Consider the following 20,978-nt stretch of genomic DNA (forward strand, 5'->3'; position numbering starts at 1 on the left):
CTGCTTCCTCTGGTCCCACCACTCCCTGGAGCCAGCACAGGCTGGTGCACAAGAATGTTGTCAGTGCCCCACCACACACAAAAAGCACAAAAGTACAAAAAAGAAACCTAAGAAAATTCACCTCTGCTCCTTAAAGGGTTCACCGTCAGCAGGACAGCTCTTCCAAAGGTGTGTGTTTCTGGCGATGGCAGAGGCATGGGTGAAGGTGACTTGTTCAAGGTCACCAACCCAGCAGTTACCAGTGGCTGCCACCACTACAAATTCAATGCAACATCTACCTCTTCTGGAGTCATCTTATTGCTCCGCTTCACGCAGAGGGCAGCAGCATCTCGAGTCACCCACACAGGCAGCCAGAGGACCGGGAGGCTCCATAGGGGCAGGTTGCTAAGTCATACTGTTCCCTGACCGGAGAAGGATGTGCGATGCTCACAGTTTATGCAACACCTGGGAGTAGAGCAAAGCATGTAAATCAGAGAGAGAAGGGGCAGCAGGGTGCGCGCACATGGACGCGTGGGGGGGTCCTCTCCCAGTGCACGCTGTGAAGGGCAGGACTGCATAAGCAGGTCTGTCCCGTGACATCGCAGTGCAAACACCTAAGTGTTAAAGTAAGTAATCAGAACCTGACCCAGCAAATAGATGAGCAATTCCAAAAGCACCAAGGTTCAGCTCCTGTGCTAACACTTTAACTGTCTACGTTAATCTCAATTAGGCAGAAAAGTCTATACCTATTAAAATTGCCAGCTTTCTATTTTATGTGTGTAAGGGCAAGAAAGAAGCCAAGTAAATGTGGGGGTGACACTACTGAGGGAAAGTACAAGGTACACCAGGACAAAAACCTTTTTCTCTCCTTTTTTTTTTTTTAAAAAAAAAGTCTATTATGAGGGCTATAGCAGGGCTCCTGAGTATGACAGGACCCCACCTGCCATTGCGTGCCATGGTGCCATCACAGAAGCACCAGAGACAGCAGAAGGTGCCATGAAGGTCTCACCAACCTGCCACCTCCAGGACATCATTCCAGTGTTAAGCTGGAGGAGAGGTGGTATCTGATGGTGAGAGCAGGGGAATTAAGAGAAACTGAGGCGGGGGGGGCTGGGGTAAAAGGCAGGTGGCAAAATAAAACCGAATTGCTAAGGAAGGAAAGGAGGAATGGGAGAAGCCAGCTGCTTCTCAGCACAAGATAAACTTCACCCAGTGTACATCAGTAAAACATTACAGGACAGAATATTTTCTATGTGTATTTGTGGGTGTTTAAAATTTCTAGCTTTGGTGCATCACTGCAGCTAGAAACGGCACTAACAGGTAGTGATTTTTTTATCTCATTTTCAGTATGAATTTCTTGTCCTGCTTCTTATGCTTCACACCTGCTGGCCTGAAAACAGCAGTTCACCAGTTCAGATTTCACTACCAGCTTTGGTAGTTCTCACATTTATGCTTATATAAAGGCTAAGAAAGACTTCAGTTCTTCTGTTTAAATCAAAAATAAAATCAATCCTTTTCTTTCTTTCTTTCTTTCTTTTTTTTTTTACAAATGACAACAAAACTGTGAACACAGGTAGGAAAATAATTGATGCATTCTAAGAAACTGTCAGGTGTGAAAAATGTTGAAGGCTCAACAACCCTATTAATGCTATGAGAAGGTGTTAGACAGCAGATTTATGTAGCAGCACCAACACAGCATAAGATATATACGACAGAAATCAAGACAACAAAATTCTGTGCAACTACTCCGCATTTTTTTTCTTCTAGAAGCAGCGCTGCAAGATCTGAAACCCAGCAGCTGGCAGAAGGACATGGGGCAGGTCCACCCAGACAGAGCCTCTTATCAGCAGTAAGTACCTCCTGGGCATTCCCATGGGGTTTTCAGGAGCATAAATGCAGATGGCAATAAAAGGGCAGAGCTGTCTTTTCCCCCTTCCTCCATGTTTCTGTTGCTAGTGCACTTGCCCAGGAAGCAGAGGAGATACAGGTTTAAATGGTTTCCCCACTTGAGGAGCTTGCCCTCCCCTGCCTTAGGCCCTCCGTCCTGCCCATGAGCTGCTCTAGGCGCCCAGGACACCAAAGGCACAGTCAGTGCCCTTCTCCCCTGTTACCAGCCATCCCTTTGCATCATCCCAAAGACGGGTGGATCCCTATAGCCATGCTCCTTTGGGAGTCTGAACACGAATACCCCAAAAAAAGTCTAGTCCTATTTGCTTTCCAGTATTTGTAACCAGGCTTAAAGAGCTGGGGGCACTTTTCAAAGACTATGTGACTTCGGTGCCCCTGGAGAGGCTGGTTTCAGTCAGTACCTCTTTCCCTTTCTCCATCCCTCAGCGCTGTGTCCTGTAGCTAAACCACATGGTATCCTGCTCTGATCAGGTCCAGGAAAAAGACCCCCTTTTTCTACCCAGCTGTGGACAAACCCACTGAAGAGTATCTGCTGTGTTTGTCTAGAGATAAAGCACCACGAGAGAAAAACAAACTTCTCTAAAATAACCTCAGGTTTCTTTCTTTTAATCAAAAACAAAACAAAACCTCTGAAATGCATCAATTTCCCAACAGAAATGGAAAGGTTCTGACATCCTACAATACTGCCTTTGCATTTCACTGTTCTGCTGGCATTTCAGAGATTTAAAATGAAAAATTGGCTTTCAAAGAGTAGGATCTTCTTGATTAGAAAAACTTGTTGAAAATGTAATGAAAAGATCCGAACAACTTCATTAGTCTTCATTAAATAAAATAAATGTTATTTCTATTCCCTTCACATATAATCATATATTACAACTATTAATATTGCAGAGATGTTTCTTTTGTCCCAGAATTTAATGTATAAAGCTGCAAACCTCCTCGCATGAAAAAAAACTTACGATCACTGGAATGACGTGCAGTTCATCTTTTTTACGTTCATTAATTTTCTGTAAATAGAGCACAGTTGCTTTGCATTGTTTGCACTAATGGAGAGCTCAGAGCAGTTTACCCTGTTACTACTTACCATTTATTTGGGTGATAATTTTAAAAAGCTTTTAAATTAAAATGATAAAGATGGTTAGGGGGAAAGATACAGCCTTGCAGAATGTTTCAAGTATGATAGATTATCCCAGCAAAAAAGACGGTTCTCATTTGAGAGACGTGCCAGGGCTGGCTGCACATCTCAAGCAATTTTTCAAGCCCCCCACCTCGTGTTCGGCATCTTGCCCAAAGCCATTTTGGAGCATAATGGCCCCAGCCTCCTGCTCGTCCCCCCCGCCGGGGGCTCAGCCTCACCCAGCCAGCCCCTGGGGCACCTGCCAGCGCGCAGGGGTGGCCGTGCCCTGTGCCTGGGTGTGCGGGGTGACCCACCAGGGCTCGGCTCTGCTGCACGGCCTGGGGAGGCAGGCAGCCGCCAGCGGGGGCCTGGGGACACCTTCAGCTGAACCCACCACAGCCTTTGGCCTCGCCGGGTCCCCAGCCACCCTTCAGAGCCGGAGTCAGGGCAGGAGGAGTTGGCACAGGGTGTAACTCCTGGCACACTTGGTCCCGTATTTGCACCCCCTGTGCACGCTGTCCGATACACGCGCTCTCATCACGAGAAATACCCGGGTGTGTGATGGGGACATCGAGGGAAGGAGGGACCCCTGGTCCCTTGGCTGCTGCCCTTCTGCAGTGCTCAACCAGACACCTTCCAACCCTAGATTTAATTAGCTTTTTCCCTGGATTTAAGAACTATGAAACAACAACTAATGCTTCAGAAATTCCAGCTCTAGTGGCATTCTCCTTGCTCCTCAGAGACCTCCAGCCCCCATTGCAACAGGGCACCACGAGCCAGGGCCCCCCCAGCCCCAGCAGCAGCCAGCATGCTGCCATGGAGGCCGTAGGCAATGGCTGACACCCAGAAATCTTGTGTTTCACTCCAAGCTGTTAAAAGAAGACAAGTAGCTTCACAGCGAGCATCGCTTTTGGTCCGAACAAAGATGGCTCAGACCCACTGCCCCAGCAGCATTCCCAGCAGAGAGCACCTTCTGCTGCAGGGTGAACACAGAGCTGCTGGGGCTCACCTGGTACACCCAAAACCACATTTATTCCCACTGTCAGCCTTTTGTGCTCTGCTGACCGAGTCCTCCTGGGTCTGCACACTGTTTGCATCAGGTGTCCCGATGCCCACCGGACCCCTTCAGCTGCGCAGTGCTGGCAGCAGAAGAGCAACTGCAACACCGGCCATGTGGTTGCTTCTCTGGGGAGCTGCTCCTCAGCTGAGGGTTTATAGAAATTCAGACTGAAAAAAAAGGGAGACTTCTATATTTCTGGCATTAACGGGTAGTTTGTGTTGCTATCTAGACATGCCCACCGTATCAGCCCAGACACTTTTTGAAGAGGGAAGCTGGCTTAAAATAGTGGAAGTAGAGACAACACAAGTCTCTACAGCACACCGCAAGGCGTGTCTTGCCACGGGCAGGAGCAAAGCCGTTGTTCTAACAGGTTGATCTAACCTAGATTAGAAATACTTTTTTGTTTGTTTGTTTGGAGCTGTGTGTGACAGATGGTACCGGTTTGATACGTTAACTCTCTAACTAGCATCTCCCTCTGTTCCTACAAGGGCTTCGGTTTCCTGCCAGAGAGATTTGGGGTGGGTAGGAAAACCTGGCCAGCTCTGGGGAATTATTTAATTTCCTCCCACTAATCTGGTTAGGGACTCTGAGACAAGGAAGATGAGGAAAGGCAGAGGTAACTAGAAGAGTTGCCCACAGAGGCAGCTTATCTGTTTCTGCTGAATACAGAGGGAGCCTAAAAGCCTGGCTGTCTAACTTAGAAACAGAATTTGTGGATCTAAAAAGAAAAAGAAGAAAAAGGAGCCAATACTCCTATCCTACCCCTAACCAGTCCTTCCAAGCCCTCCTCATGTATAAGCATCAGAAAACGAGCTGCATGTGTTAGAACCTCTTTGCTACTAAAATCAACCCAGGTGCCTCCAGTCAAGGTGCAGAGCTCAGCACCTGAACCCACCAGCCACCATCAGGCTCGCAGCCTCCTCACCTCAGGCCCGCAGTGCAGGGCTGCACTGATGGCCACCCTGCAGAGGAAAGTAGCTCCAAAACACTGTTGCATCTAACTGGGATGTTATGCATCACTCAATATACTTTACATATTCATCTTTCCAAGCCCTTCCTGCCCATTAACTAGGACAGCTTACGGTCAGCCAGATCACTCATCTAAATTTACATCAGCTATCCATCAGCATTTGTTATCTTATTACCATGCTTATATTATTATTGCAGCTTAGCTTGGCAATTACTTACTAACCAAAAAAACCAATTCCAGCAGAAAACCCAAACAAGTCTCATTTAACAAAATATCTTTTGTTTTCCTTTTTTTCCCTGCTAATACACGCAAGACTGCTGTAATTTCCTCTGGGTAATAGGCTTGCTTTGACTAAGCTTCTCAGGTCTGTGTTTCCCTGTTTGCGTTTTTGCAAAAATTAATAACTAACATTTAAAAAAAAAAAATAAGCCAGTTAGTAGAGTGTTCCCTTGTCATCTCTAGATGCTGGGAGAAGAGGTAGGCTCTCCCTAATCTGAACCAACACCAAACACCATGCAGTCAGCTGAGGAAAATCCTTTATACTCACGTTAGTTGTGGGCCATTCTAGCATCTGGATGCTGAGAATGCTTCCACGCATTATGTAGCCAGTGAGGCACTGCTATAAACCTAATGTAAATTTAATATACAGTCATTATGCAAACCAGTATTCTGCAAGCTGGGCAGAGACAGAGGGGTTGGTCTCCATTCCCCATTTTTTCAGAAAACACCCAAGACTGCCCTCAGACTAAGAGCAGGTCAGAGTTTATTATCCAATGTTTCTAAATCCAGCCCCTTTCACTCCTCATCTCAGCACATTTAATAGTGTATTTCCATAGTAAAAAATGCAGACAGTATTTCCCAGCAGTAAGACAGTAAGAAAGAATTGCATATGATTTGGTATCAGTTGTAAATTGAGTTCATCATAAAGCACCTAGGGGTCGGTTTTGCTCGCAGTATTAGATTTGGGGAATGGCATATGGCATATCAAGTGATTAAGGCTCTAAACAGTACATTTAAGGACTGCTCATAATGAAGTTCTTGAGAATTTTGCAATTAATGGGAGAACTGGGTCTTCTGTAACCTATTTAAGTAGAAGACATCATGCGTCATGATGAGCTCCCCAGCATACAAGCTGCCTGGCCATTTGTGTCCCCTTGGAAGCCCTCAGCCCTTCGAACAGCGCTGGGCCTTTCCCGGCGGAGCTCGGATGCCAGGGCACAGGCAGGCGCACGGATGGCCAGATGCTCTGAATTAAGCAGGGTGATCCCCCCCCATGCCCACCTCCTGCCGCCCAGCAGCCCCCCAGGGCGTTTGTTTGCTTTACGCAATGAGCATTTGTCATTCCGGCATATGTGTGCTTTTTAAAATTTTGTGCCAACGAGCCCCACTCTCACGATGTCCTACTCTCTTTCTTTCCACAGGCAATTTATAAATCCCTGAAAATAAGGAATTTTAATGGGAATGCTGATTCAACCTGAACTTGCTGTACCAGCACAGAGTGCATTGAAAGGATAAAATAAAAGGACTTTACAAACTCCAGCTCAGTGTGCCTGATGGTTTTCTCTAGGGAACAACCTGGCAAGTTATCTGACAATACCCATCCAAAGAAGCTTTCGGCTTGCCTGTGTGCTGTGCATGCCAATGAGGCCGGGGATAAACAAGCCATGCAGCAAAGTGGTGTATTATTTATGCATCGTCACATCCATCTATATAGAAAATTGGCCCTAAATTAAAAAAGCAGGTATCAATACCACCTGTGTGCTGGCTCCCGGGGAGAAGCTTGAGGGAAGAAGGAGAAATTTCAGTAATAAGGGCTCTTTTCCTCCTATCGATGTAAACAAACAACTTGTGCCACTGGAGCAATTTTTATGCTAGCAAATACCCTGACGTGTTTCACGGAAATCAATCTGTGGATAGAAAAATTGCCTAAGATAACAAAAATTCAGCAGCTCCCCAACTCAAGCCCAGGCCTGGCTGCATGTTTGGGGCTGGGGGTGAAGGGTGAGAAGAGCAATGAGTCAACACTCTGAATTTTTTAGAGCACAGTTCATGAAACTATATCTTCCGAGCCCTGAATACCACGCTGGTTACAGCTTAGTTCTATTAAATTCAAGGACAGGAGAAATTGCAGGAGGGAAAGCATGTGGAATTGGATGCAAGCTGCAGGAATACGTGTTCAGAGAAAACTTCTGCAGCAGAGTGAACTGGGAGGGGACCACTTGTACGGAAACCAAATGACTTGGCAGGTAATTTTCCACCCTCCTCCTGTGGTTGCTTATTCTCATTGCAGCACAGCCAGGCCAGGGCATGGCAGCCTGGAAAGAAATGTCACCCTCGTCTCCGTCACCTCCAGGAGCTTCGTGCCATGCAGTGACTGTGATATAGAGGACAGAATTATAGTTTCACTGTAAAACCTTGCTTCACTGTAAAACCAGGCAGTGAACAAAGCAACAGGTTGTCTGTGTTGATAGTAATTTGTGTGGCTGCTCTGCATCTCGGCCAGTGGGTCTAGTAAAAGCAAGTAAAGGAGTCAGCTAGCCTTAATTCGAACATGCAGAAAAATTGAAGCTTTGCTCTGATTTTCACCCAAAGCTCCCGGCATACCTGTAGCAGGAGATACTGTCCTTACTCACGCCGTCTCCTTTCCCGTTCCCCCACTTTCTGAGCATATAGGGCTACAGGCACGCCAGCTCCTGCGGTATGGGTCTGGGCTCCGATCACTCTGTAGCTCAGTCAAATGCAAATCTCCATATTTCCCTTTAGCTGCTCTTTAACTTTCCTCCCTGCCTCAAAAATCACAGCAAAGCCAAACCTCCACCATGCAGAAACTAATGGTTATGAATGACCCTGAGATCACTCCGAGATGGAGCCGCTACAGGGTGGCCATGCCGCATGATGCTCGTGGTGCCAGAAAGAGCCATGAAGATCCCAAGACTCCATTCCCCAAGTCCAAACACCCCTGCAATCCCACGGACCCTTTATAAACACTGATCTTACCGCTACTGGTGTCCATGAACCACCCCGAGCAGCTGTTCTATACATGGTATAAAGCTCAGGTGGGGTATTCCCTGGGATCTGGCATAACAAAGCCAACACTGCTGGAAAGACCTGGAAGAGAGCAGAGTGGTATGAAACAGAGCTAAAGAGACTGTCTTCTCTGACCGAGAGGTGATGGTGCCTCTGGAGAGCCAGGTCAGGAAACATTTTGCTTAGTCATTCACCACTTCCAGCTCTGTAAAACTGGGGTTTCGGATCACACACATCCTTATGAGGTTCTCAGTTATGACGTGACGAAAGGCAAAGCTGGTGCTGTTCCAGCAGTGTCAGAATCCCTGTGAGAACTCCTGCCCACCAGGACCCTTTTATTAACCAACCTGGTCAGAAACCAGATATACTGGGAGTGCAGAGGGGGAGAAGATGTTGAGTTAAAGAGAAATTATTAAAACTTTCTTTTCAAACTTGTTTTTTGTACTGATTATGAATGAAGATTAAAGTGGATTTTGTTCTATTGATTGAAAAGTGGGATGATGGGTGAAAGTCATAGCGGAAAGGTTGTGAGATTTTTATAGAGGTGCTTAGATATGATTGATTCATATCACTGAGATTTAGAAGGCTAAAGAAAATCCATACAAAGGATAGGAAGGGTTTTTCAGATCTCAAACACCATCAAGGCCACAAATGCTCTACTGCTTTTTGAACATGAAAAACCCACACATTGAAAGGAGCCTTTGGACTCCGGCATTTTTAGCTAAACTATTATTACTATAGATTTTAGATTTCCCCTCACAGCATCTGTCCCTCATTCCATCCTCCTTTTCACTATAATTTAAGAAAAGCAAGAAACAAAGAGACTCACAGCCTGCCACTCACTGCCCTTTGTAACATCTTCTGAGTATATTTAGGAAGAAAGAAAAAAAGAGTTTTTTGATAGTCAGGAAAATCTAGAAAACACAGTCCCTGCAGTTACACAGTCGTGGTCCTTAGGCCAGGTTTGTGCCAAGGACGGACTGGTTCCCGGCAGTCTATCAGCAACCAGGTACAAATCCCAACCAGATCCAGTTCAGGCTTACTTACAACTTTACCTTTTCTCATGCGAGCACCTTTCACTTTTGTCCCAGTATATATATCAAGAAACCAGAGTTTTCATTGGGCAGTGGTGTCCCCAGCACCCTGACTCTCGTACCCATGTACACCAGGAACCCATTCAGCAAAACCCAGGCTGCAGCACCGCGGCTGAGTGCAGGCGAAAGCAGACTTTAGCCCCCACTGCCTGTGGGTTTGCTGGGCAGGGCTGTGCCATGGCTGCCTGTTCTTTTGATAAAGTTTTGCAGCCAAACAAGTTTCAGGATCAATTTGACTTTCTGCAAGTCTGCTATTCGGCCAGTCTTCCTGCCTCTCCCTGTGCCCTCCGCGGGTATGAGTCCACTTTCAACTTTGGAGAACAAAAAAACAAATGTGTTTCATAATACGTTTCTCTGGGACTGGATTCGCAAACTAGTTACACAGTCCCTCAGCAGTTCAAAAGCTATTTGTACCTAAAATGTAGCAATTAAACCCAATTTACAGCACAGCACAATTCTTGGATGGGTGACATTAGCTGGATGGGTCTTGCTCTAGCTGTTAGGCTGTACTCTGAAACTGTTCAAGCTGAGCTAAGCAAGATCATCTCTGTCTGCAGGTGTCATTTCTAGTCGTGACCCTTGAGTTTACCTTGGCTGAGATGCTTGGGATCGCTGGCCACAGAAAGCCACCAACTAATCCTTCGTACTGATTTCTCTGATGGTTCAACACAGCCACCTCTGAGGATCTCAAAGCATCTCACGGGCTTAGCTGAGGGGACAGTAACGCAGAACCTGTCGGCCAACAGGCAATACCACAGGCACTCGCTTGCTACTTTTGATCCTCTCTGCAAAGCAGCTCCCCTCAGATGACCCCTAACTCTCCTGCTGTTCACTTTCTTTAAACTACATCTCTCAACATCAATAAAAAAATGGTGACAAATGACCATTACAAAGCTAACTAGTCCAGCAAATGCCTGAGAACATGTTGATTCCCTTAGTCTCTACTAATAAAATTAAAACCTAAGAGGGTTTCATCCTGTCCAGAACATTTAGACTGCATTCCTTTCCCCATTACCTCCTCTAAGATAGAAGGTGGATGACACAAAATTTGGGTGACAGGGAACCCAAAGGGGATTGGTTTTCTGCTGCTGGTGGTCTGGCAATCGCTGCAGCCCCACGGGGAGAGCTCTCCTCTTCCCACATCTCCGGAGAAGTGCCCACAGCGCAGAGTCCTGGTCCCCCCTCCATCGCAGTGCTGCAGGAGCTTGGGGGGGGGCACGGCCCCTTCACAGGTAGGCAGCCCACCTGAAAAATCACAGCAGCCTCCACAAGCTTCTGGAGGGTCTGGAGAGGAGCCCCCTCAAGTCCCAGAGGTGCTTGTCCCCTCCCCATGCCCCAGGGACACCCACAGGCTTGCGGCAGTTGTCAGCCTCCCCCAGCAGCTCCGGATCTTTCACTCCAGTACTTACAAGCGCTATCTACCAGCTCTGACTATTTAAAGCGATCAGAGATTTACATCAGGAGACTTTAAATATAGAAGTAATTTTGTGTAAACTCTTGCCTTTATTGCAGCAAGGAGAAGGGAGGGAAAAGCCTTTCTTTTTTTAGACTTGGCAGGAAACAAGCAGTTAAATAAGTGAATACTATAAAATGAAAATCTTAAAGTGATTACAAATATGAAAGGAATGAAAACCAAATTGAAACAGCCGTTTAATCAAGATAAAGTACAGAAATCCAGCAATTGGCCTCTTTCCATGATCCTGTAGTGCTGTGCAGAGGAGGCGGCTTACTGTAGCATTACCAATCTCAGTTGCTTGGCTGCTGACTGCCAATACCCCAAAGTCTTCCACCCTTTGCAGCTTTTCACATGCAAAATGCCTTCCTTTATGGATCACCCTTGATGTGAAGTGGCTTTAATTATTCAAGAACTGAAAGAAAGATGAAAAAGTAATTGCATTTTAATTGCTGTAATAATGGCAGGAAGCTGCACTGTGACTTAAATACTGAAAGGTGAAGATTAAGACTGTCTGTTAAGATGCTTTTCCTTCAAACACAGCTTCTTTGTATTTTGTTCCAGTCTTCCCTCACCCCATAAACAGTCACACTAGCGTACATCAGGTTTATTCCTAAACTCCTGAGATGGTTTGGTCTGTTAGACAGCGATATCTACAAATTGGAGCTTTTTACCATAAGCAATTTTAAGGTTGAGAGATTTTCTTGTAATGTACCAATAGCAGACTTCTCAGCCTGAGATATTTGCTTACCCCAAGCGTCTACAGGCTGGGCAATAACGGCCCTTCAGAGGTGGGTGACAGTGGAGGGAGACTGCAGCGATGATGCTCTATGGTGGGGAAGTCACCTTGTCTAAGGGGCAGCCCCCACCGCCTGGCAGCGTGGCTCTGGTGGCCCCTGCCACGGGGAAGCTTGAGTTGGTTTTCCTTCCTATGTGTAATTGGCACTCAAAATCCCCAGGATTTTGGAAGGGGAGGGGAGGACATTAAAGGGGATTTGTTTTCCCCTCACTGCACTTTATGTGTCCGTTATGCTAAAGCATAGGTGGGAACAAATCCCATCAGCCAGCCGCAGTGGTGGGAAGCGACCCTGCCAGGCAGCCTTTGGCAAAGGAAGCTTCAAGACTTGACCTAGGGTGACATTAACAAAACTTTGGAAATTAGTGTGAAAGTCACTGTTTGATCCTCAGGTATCACCTCTGAATGCCTCAGCTGACAGTTTTTCCTTCTGCACGAGGAAGTTTTCTGCTTTTGTTGCCATCTCTGTCACAACAGGAGCTTTAATTCCTCACACCAGCTTCCTACCACAAACCAGAGCGCTCTCTCCTGTACACAGGGTCTCCTGTGACTACACCACCCGGCAGTATCAAGTCAGACAGAATAAGCTCAGGAAAGGAAAAGATGTGAGTGGAATACAGAGCGAGGCTATTGACTTGGCGTGCCAAGCCACGGGCTGGAGTCGACTCCAGATGTGAGCTGAACAATAACAAAAACCTTACACTTCATCACCTTTTAAAGTACATGGAGGGATGTCTAAACAATTGCTTTCAGTGAATGATTTCAGACAGTCATTAGCCTCATACAGAGACAATAACACACATAAATACACAGGCAAGTGTATTGTCAGAAGAAAAAAGTTATCAAAACAATTTATAAGAAACAATATAATGTATGGGGGGAAGGGAACTTCATTCTCTCTCCCCTCCTCCTTCCTGCTATTCCTCTTCTTTCTTTCAGTGACTATGACGCTCAGCACAAGTTCAGTGTGGATGGAGGTTATGCAGCATCACCACAAGTAGTCCAAAGAGAAGCCTTGAGGTTATAAAGATGTTATTATTGGGGTAATTTATTTTTGCTGGAAGAATCATCAATTCAAATTGAAAATCAAAATGGAAGCAAAATCCTCCACTTATTAACTTTTAGATCATTTAGATCACGCTCATTTAGATCAAAGTGAAAATAAGCCAGGCATGGGCTATGCCTCAGCAGACCTCTGCTCTGTGAACATTAGACTTCTGCAGGTTGGACAGAGCCAGCTCCCGCCAGGAACAAAACAAGCGGGGGACTGTCAGTGACAAAATGGTCCCCCTCCAGGTGTCCAGGAGACTTCTGGCCCTGGTGATGCTGTTACCCTGGCGGGCTGAGCTGATCCCTTGGTGCAAAACTGCAATGCAAGGAAAAGCAACACAAAAGGCTGCTCTGGGATGAGTTGAAGCTCACTGAGAAAAGATTTTGCTAAGCTAAAAGCAAGAGTAAAGTAAATATTATAGACATTCTTCAGCCCCATGTAATGGGAATACCACCATAGTTAAGGCTGAATTGCAATTTGCATTCAAAAGTAGGAAGAAATTGCTCCAGTTCACATTTCAATGAATGAAATTCATCTGATGAATTAGCATATGTTGCTGTGAGACAATTTCCAGTTTCAGAGGAAGCCAAATTTTGTGCACAAGGCTTTAAAAATAAAATGTTTTCTGGTTTTTGCAGAAATACTCTCAAATGGTCCTTCCTTAAAATGCTGCCTCTCTTCCCCAAACACCACTGGGGAGTCCCACCCAAGGGAACCTTCAGATTTCTGTTGCAATATGGAAACTTTGTGCAACCTCTTAACTCTTTTCTGAGCAGGGGAAAGGCCAATGAAGCTGTCTGTGGGCATGTCAACAGGAATGTGCAGTTGCCCTGAAGGAAGGGGCTGGTGTGGGGCTGGGCCAGGAGAAGACAGCGCAGCAGCAGTGCAGTGTGAGCTGAAGCCCACCATGGACAAAGGGGAAAGCCATCAAATCCAGAGATTCCACACAGGCTTCTCCCCAGGAAACCTGGTGCCTCTGCAAGGCACTGATGCTTTATGCATAAGCATCCCATAATGCTATTTATCACTGGCTGTACCTCCAAACTCCTCAGTAAGGAGCCAACCAGCACAGCACCTTGGCAGCTTGGGATGCTGTGAGCTGCTCCACACTGCCAGGACCCACAGCTGGTCCCCTCCCTCCTACCCTGCTGCAGCTTCATGCTCTGCTCCTTGAAGGATAATTTTGGGACACTTCGTAGGGTTTCAATCTCCCTATTAATTGGACACATCAGATCTGAATATAGCACTCAACAGACCGCAAGGAAACACAGGAGATGGTGCCAATGGCCACATAATCTTGAAATTCCAACCCATGCCTCTGCTCCTACATCAAATTTAGCACCCGCACAAGAAACACCTCTGCCACTGATTTAAAGATGCACAGGCAAGACTTTCTCCCTCTGCGTGCAGCTTAGACCCTATGGCTGGCCAGACCCTCTCTGCTGGGCTGCAAGGATAAAGGTAAAACTCACTCATGTGCTATGAGAGCCCCTGGATTATTTTTTATAACACACCTAAATGACAAATCACCTGTAGTAATTGCAACATTCTCAGGGTCACCTCAGAAAAAGGTGCTGGCATGATCTGGCATGGCTGCAAAACAGGACTTAGTCTCACGAAAACAAGCTTTCTCACAAGGTACTTGTGCTTCCTGCTCCTTCATATACACATACAATAAATACCTTATTGTTACCATTAAAAATTCAGCACCTATATTGTTTAAGCCATCAAACCTATTATGAACAAAGTGCTAACATATTTTAAAGTAATGAACCAAGTACAGTATCTAACAGCGAGGCCATTGCATTGTTCTTGGCAAGTGCAGTAGAAGGATGAAATTATATTTGTGACAAGGGACATCACTCGATTTGAATATCAGCTCTATTAAACAGAAAATAGCAAATGCATCAGCTCTACAACACCTCTGATAGCATGCTGAGGAAAATATTTGGTAAGGTCAGTAGGTAAAAACTGAGCAGAAAAATTCTCCTTATTGCTGCCTTCACAGGAGGGTCCAGAAGTAATACGCATTTATGGGGAAATTTAACTGAGTCTATGGAAATTTATTCCGTGAGAATTTTCCTTTCTTCCATGGTAGTTGTTTGGGTTTTCTTTTCAGATTATGAAAATGATTATTTAGAGGGGAAAACAGCATCATACAAATGCCACTGTGCAAACAGTAACTTTTGGAGGAGTAAAACATTATCATCAGACAAGATGGCAATTTGATTTACAAGTAAGCAGACAAGAAAATGGGACAGCAAGAGAATGAAGACTAGCTCTCACAGGGTGCAGCCACCTGTAGCGTTGACCTGGGCTGGTTGTGCAGCCACAGCACAGCCCCCTGCTGCGCCCACCAGCTGGTGCACAGCCTCTGCCCCTCACGGAGGACGCCGTGGTCCCCAGCAGGTTAACCACAGCAGATAGGAAAACAGCCCCAGCTTCCCCCTGGCGAAAGCTTCCTTGAGGCTGTACAAAGCCCACTCCGCTAAAGGATAGTTCAAAGGGCTTTATGTTACACCAGTACTCCCTAAATTCAGCTCAATCATCTTAAGAGAAGTATATGTCCCTTTCTAGAGCCCTCTTCACCTCATCATGTTCCCACTTCTAAGGCAGAGACCCTTCAAAGCCCCGTATCTCAGTCTTTGCTGGTGACCCTACCCTACAGCTCACAAACCAGCCTGAGGCCGTATTACAGCCAGTCCACAGGCAATTTCAGTAAAGGCATAAGGGAGAACCCATCTACAGAAAGCATCATCCAGCTGTCAGTGGCCTCATTAAGCACAGGGCACCTCAGTCCCCAGATGCACAGGGAGAAGCACGTGGGCCATTAGCAAAGCCAGGGCTGCCCGGGACACAGCACAGGCTGCTGCGGGGCTTACAGCAGGATGAGCTTCTTGGCAAGGGAAGAGGCAGAGAGCAGGGAGGTTAATTAGTTCATACTTTTAATTAATTTGCCATTCCTAATAGATGTTACAGATACAGTCCTGAAGTCTTGCTTATCTGACAGGGTAAATTTATTACATGTCAAATGGGCAGCATACGCTTTCCCAACCAGCTGTGCCCACGTGCGCACTGACAGAGTTCCTGTGAGCTGTGTCTAACTGGGAGAAGTTATTTTGGTCTCTAAGGCTCATCCACTCCTTTTCAGAGTGACCATTAATCCAGCCTCAGACAGGCTCCTCTACACCGGACCGCGATGTGCTCTGTGTGCCTGCGCAAGCTGCATTGCCCACGGGCATGCACACTGCTGGGGTTTCTTGTTACTGCTAGAAACAGTCATGTTTGAGCCTGCACCTTTTCTTCCTTCCTGCTCCCTCTTTTGCAAAGGAGGGAAGGAGTCGTTCATCGCCTGCGGGGAGACCTGACCTCGGGCAGAGCTGCTGGGGGGGCAGGAGCTGATTCAGAGATCCCCCCAGGTCCTGCCAGCATCCCTGCCCACCGCGGGCTGCCAACGCCAGCGCTACGACTGCCACAGTCAGCCCACATCTCCGCTGTTTCTGCTCTGATTGCCGTCCTCCCAAAGCACACACACTTGCTTAGTTTAAAGCATGAGAGGCATCTCACTGAACATAAAGAGATGCACATGGATTTGAAATTAATCTTTCGGACAAATGCCTGAACGAGCAGGCTTCTGCTCCACAGTCAGCACAGCCTGAGGAAGCAGGCTCTGATACCCCCTAAGCTGTCGCACCCCCCATCAGAGCTGTACCACAAAAGAGGATAGTTTAGCCCCAGAAATTAGCAGCTCACCTGCAGAAATGTCTGCCACACTTCCCAGTGGCTGAGGTACCATGGTTGCTTACAGGTAAGCCAGTGGTGCCCTGGGTCTGTATCTTAGAACTAGGCAGCTGCCCCCTTCGCATCACTGAGAGAGGCCAGAAAGCCGATGTCAAGCAAGAATGGCATTTCTGTTTCTTCCCTGCTGCATGAGGGGGAAAGGGGGGAGAAAGAAGAGGTGAGAGAATCCGACCTGAGTGTTTCCAACAATTAATAGCAAATCTGAGCAGCACACACAGAGGGCTCTGTGGCATCCATGCAGAGGAGCTTGTTTGAGCCAGAAAGCTGGCCTCTGAGACTGTTGAATCAGTAGGGAATATTGATGTGATTAACAATGATTTGATTTAGAAATCAATGCAAAGGAGATTGTTTGCTTGCTTTGTCCAATTTAGTCCATGAAATACTGGCCTCAATACAGGGAGAAATTCAGCCGAAGCAGGAAGGGGATTTTGAGGAGGGGTGGAATGGGGTGTGTTTGTTATTTTATCAGACATCCGTCTGGATGCTAGCTGGTGAAAACTTGAGCATTCAATCAAATGTTTTATGTGTGTCTATAATAATCTGAACAAAGGAACAGCTGACAGCTCATGATCATTTAAAGATAGAGCAACTCCTATTTAGCAATCTTGTGACTGCATTTTCTGTATCTACGTGCAAGGCTTCCTAATCGTTATGTGGGGTTTGTTGCAGTTTGGCTGCAAATGAAACACTATGAATTTACAGGAAACCCAACACAAACACTAAGTCTTTAAGAGGAATATTAAGAAGCTATTCTCCTGGGTTGCAGAGTGAAGAGGCTGAATATGCACAGCTATTAAAGGTTGCCAGGTATAAGTTGTTGAGCTTATATTCTAACCCTAGGAGGAGTGATAATTCATCACAGATCATTTGTATTAGAAAGGAGACAAGCATTTTTTAAACTTCAGTCACATGAAATTGTCTCTTCTGCTTTAACTCCAGAGAGCTGCTTCTGCCAATAATTCCTGAGAGCACTGCAAGAACTTCTGGGTGAAATTTTTGTGGTGTAGGCTGAGAAGCAAACTAGTAAGTAATTGATAAATGGTCTCTCCTAACATTAATATGTTTTTTGAAATATGTGAAAAGCTCAGTGATGAAATCCCAGACCCCATCTGAGGGTCTCATTCTGCCACATTAATTTTGCTGAGTAGCCACTTGCTCTATAAAAATCAACACAAGGAAGAGCAGTAAATGACACACCAGAGCTGAAAGCTTGTCATCTTAGTATTACCCTTGGGAAATTTATCCTCCTTAAAATCAGCAGCTTTGTCAGTTATGATGTAATTATTTCATCACTCACTGTGGGAAATTGTGGGTTTGTCCCCCTCCCCCCATCCAACAGGTTACTCAGATTCACATGAAGTGCTTGGTCTCTCCACTTAATTACTTTAAGGCTGCAAGGCTCTCCCTGGCTTGAATCAAGATTAGATGTCCAGCACTCAGTCAATTATGAGCAAGGGCAGTGGATGAAACACAACAGCGAGACAGCCCTGGCTTTTGCACAGGCCCTTCCCCCAGCCGGCGATGGGCAGTGGCTGAGGGACGGCAGGACACGGCAGGACATGGCAGGACACGGGCTGCACCGGCAGCTCTGCCCACAGCAGCACAGCTGGCTGTGGCTTCCCGCCACCCTCAGCACCTCCAAGGCTGAGCCTCTGTGGGTGCAAATGGAGGTATCAGAGGCTGCGTGAGTTCTGCTGAGAACTGGCTCACTCAGCAGTGCAGAAAGCAGCGGGCTGCCTACATGCCTTACAGGAGTCACCAGTTTTGGATACCCTCTGTTGAGACTGCTCACGGACAGCCCTGGTCAGACCTCACCCCCTTGCCTTTGCCATCCTTAGGACCAGCTTCTCCACCAGCTCTTCCCCTTAAAGACTAAAACTTCAACCTCCTCAGAAAGTCCACACCATTCTGATCCAGTCCTTGACCTGCTAGGAACAAAGTACCTCCCTTGGACACAGGAAACCACATTTGCAATGTTACCACCACGATTTTGGCATGTCCATGTAGGCCTGGACACCTCTGACATAAAAGTCCCACTGACTGAAGATACCTCACAGTATCCCAGATCGGTTGGGGTTGGAAGGGACCTCTGGAGGTCAACTAGCCCAACCCCCTGCTCAAGCAGGGTCACCTAGGGCAGGTTGCACAGTCTCATCCAGGTGGGTTTTGGATGTCTCTGGTGAAAGAGACTCCACAGCCTCCCTGGGCAGCCTGTTCCTGTGCTCTGTCACCCTCAAGGTAAAGAAGTTCTTCCTCATACTCAGAAGGAACTTCTTGTGTTTCAGTTTGTGCCCGTTGCCCCTGGTCCTGTCACTGGGCACCACTGAACAGAGCCTGGCCCCGTCCTCCTGGCCCTCGCCCTGAAGATATTTGTAGCCCTTGGTAAGATCCCCTCTCAGCCTGCTCTTCTCCAGGCTACACAGGCCCAGCTCTCCCAGCCTTTCCCCACAAGGGAGATGCTCCAGTCCCCTGATCATCCTTGTAGCCTCCGCTGGCCCCTCTCCAGCAGTTCCCTGTCTCTGGAACTGGGGAGCCCAGCACTGGACACAGCACTCCAGACGTGGCCTCGCCAGGGCAGAGCAGAGGGGGAGGATCACCTCCCTGCCCCTGCCGGCCTCGCTGCTCCTAACGACCCCGGGACACCACTGGCCTTGGCCACCCGGGCACACGGCTGGCCCACGGGCAACTGGCTGCCCACCAGACCTCCCAGGCCACCCCCAGCCTGTGCTGGTGCCTGGGGCTGTTCCTCCCTGGGTGCAGGACCCTACACCTGCCCTTATTGAGCTTCATTAGGTTCCTCTCCACCCAGCTCCCCAGCCTGCCCAGGGCTCGCTGAATGGCAGCGCAGCCTCCTGGGGTATCAGCCGCTCCTCCCAGTCTGTATCAGCCACAAACGTGCTGAGGGGACACTCCGTCCCTCCATCCAGGTCGCTGATGAGTAAGTTGGAGGATGGGACCCAGCACTGACCCGGGGAACACCACGAGCTACAGGCCTCCAGCCAGGCTCTGCACCGCTGTTCACAGCTCTCCGAGCTCTGCCATTCGGCCAGTTCTCAGCCCACCTCACTGTCCCCTCATCTCACCCACATGTCCTGATTTTATGTATGAGGCTGTTACGGGAGACAGTGCAAAAGCCTTGCTGAGATCAGGGTAGACAACATCCACCACTCTCCCTTCACCTACCTGGCCACTCATTCCATCACTGAAGGCTGTCAGGTTGGTCAGGCATGATTTCCCCCTAGTGAATCCATGTTGACATTCCTGATGACCTTCTTTTCCTCCACATGCTTCAAGACGACCTCCAGGATAAGCTGTTCCATCACATTTCCAGGGATGGAGGTGAGGCTGACTGGCCTGTAGTTGCCCTCAGTGCCTTTAAGCAGTGGGACCACTGCAGCTCTGCTCTCTGCCAGGACGTGTTTCCCCTTCAAACAGCTCAGGGAAGTTGAAATAGCTACAGAGCAAAGGAGATGCCAAAATATCAGCTTATAGAAGATGCTCTGCTGCTTAGAACAGATTAACACATTTTACATACAAAAGCACTGAATGGAAACATTGAGTTACTCTATATTTGGACACTGGACAATACCAACATAATCCAAAGAAAAGTCAGAGAACAATCTTGCAGTGGAAAATGCCATCAGCAGTGATGCTGAGCCCCGACTGCAGCAGTTAGCAAGTTAAAATGATTACAGCAGTTTGGGCTGTGATCGCCTTAGACCTTAGAGGTTTTTTACTAACCTTTTTTCTGCAACTAAATTCTTCACACAGTACACAATTTGAGTAGTGATTCAATTCACTGCAGTCTCCTCCATTGAGTCATTAGTGAAGCAACTCTTAAACAAAGGTTAAGCATTTTAAACAAATGGCTCTACCTTTCGAGATGGGATGCAAAGCCCAGCTGGTCACAACTAGACATTCAGACAAAAGGGACTTCAGTTCTCACAGGTGAGATCCATCCACAACCATTGATGCATTTTTATCTCAACAATTCAATGCTACCCTTCAGCCTCTTTGTGCAACTGTTCAGTGAGGCTCTTTATCTTTCTGTCACATATTTGTAATATTTATTCACATTAAAAAAGACCTACTTGATTTGGACAGCAGCCATAGCTTTTCAGAGCCAAAAAATACCCCTACCATTAAAATTACTAACTAATCATAGCAGTTCTGCAGCACTGGCAGCAGAGGAGACTGTTCTCTCTCCTGTGTGTGGAGATGGAGCTTATTTGGTGCTTCTGTGCATTGTGGAAAGGCGGCTCTACCCACGGGAGGGCAGTGCCGGCTGAATTGTTTCTATTTCTGTAATATACTCTCCTAGCAAAGCACCTGAAGAGCTGCCTTTTTCCTTTTTTATTTCATCAGTGTGGCTGGAGAGTGACAGACACACAGTGCCAGCCCTGACAGCACTCCACACCTCCACGTTGACGGGCTTCCAGCCTCCGCGTCCAGTCTGAGCCAGCTAAAAGCTTTCTTTTGCTGCAATAGTGCCCCCAAAGATCTGCTGCCATAAGGATGCTCCACTCTGGGTCTGGGTTCAGACTACAGCCCTGGAGGCAATCGGCTCTGCAGCTCGGTATTAAGTTCAGCAGCTATCTAGGCTTCTACAATGGCCCAGTTGTGCTTAACTCCAATACCATTCAAACCTAATACCACCACTGCATGTAATGCAATAGCTGAGCTATATACAAACTTTGTGCGTGTGTGAGATAAACACTACAC

At 47.1% G+C, this 20,978-nt stretch overlaps 1 long non-coding RNA gene across 1 annotated transcript in view; it reads right to left on the minus strand.

The window, feature by feature from the left end:
• LOC308068102 overlaps positions 1-20,978 on the minus strand; it is a 56,440-nt gene that overhangs the window by 14,936 nt on the left and 20,526 nt on the right. The window contains exons 4-7 of the long non-coding RNA XR_013929858.1: positions 9,745-19,710; positions 4,070-8,142; positions 279-444; positions 122-178 (exon numbers count right to left, since the gene is read on the minus strand). This is a non-coding gene — a long non-coding RNA (uncharacterized lncRNA). The remainder of the gene's footprint in view (positions 1-121; positions 179-278; positions 445-4,069; positions 8,143-9,744; positions 19,711-20,978) is intronic.

This window comes from Falco punctatus, assembly GCF_963210335.1.
Source record: "Falco punctatus genome assembly, chromosome: 8".
NCBI classification, from domain to species: Eukaryota; Metazoa; Chordata; class Aves; order Falconiformes; family Falconidae; genus Falco; species Falco punctatus.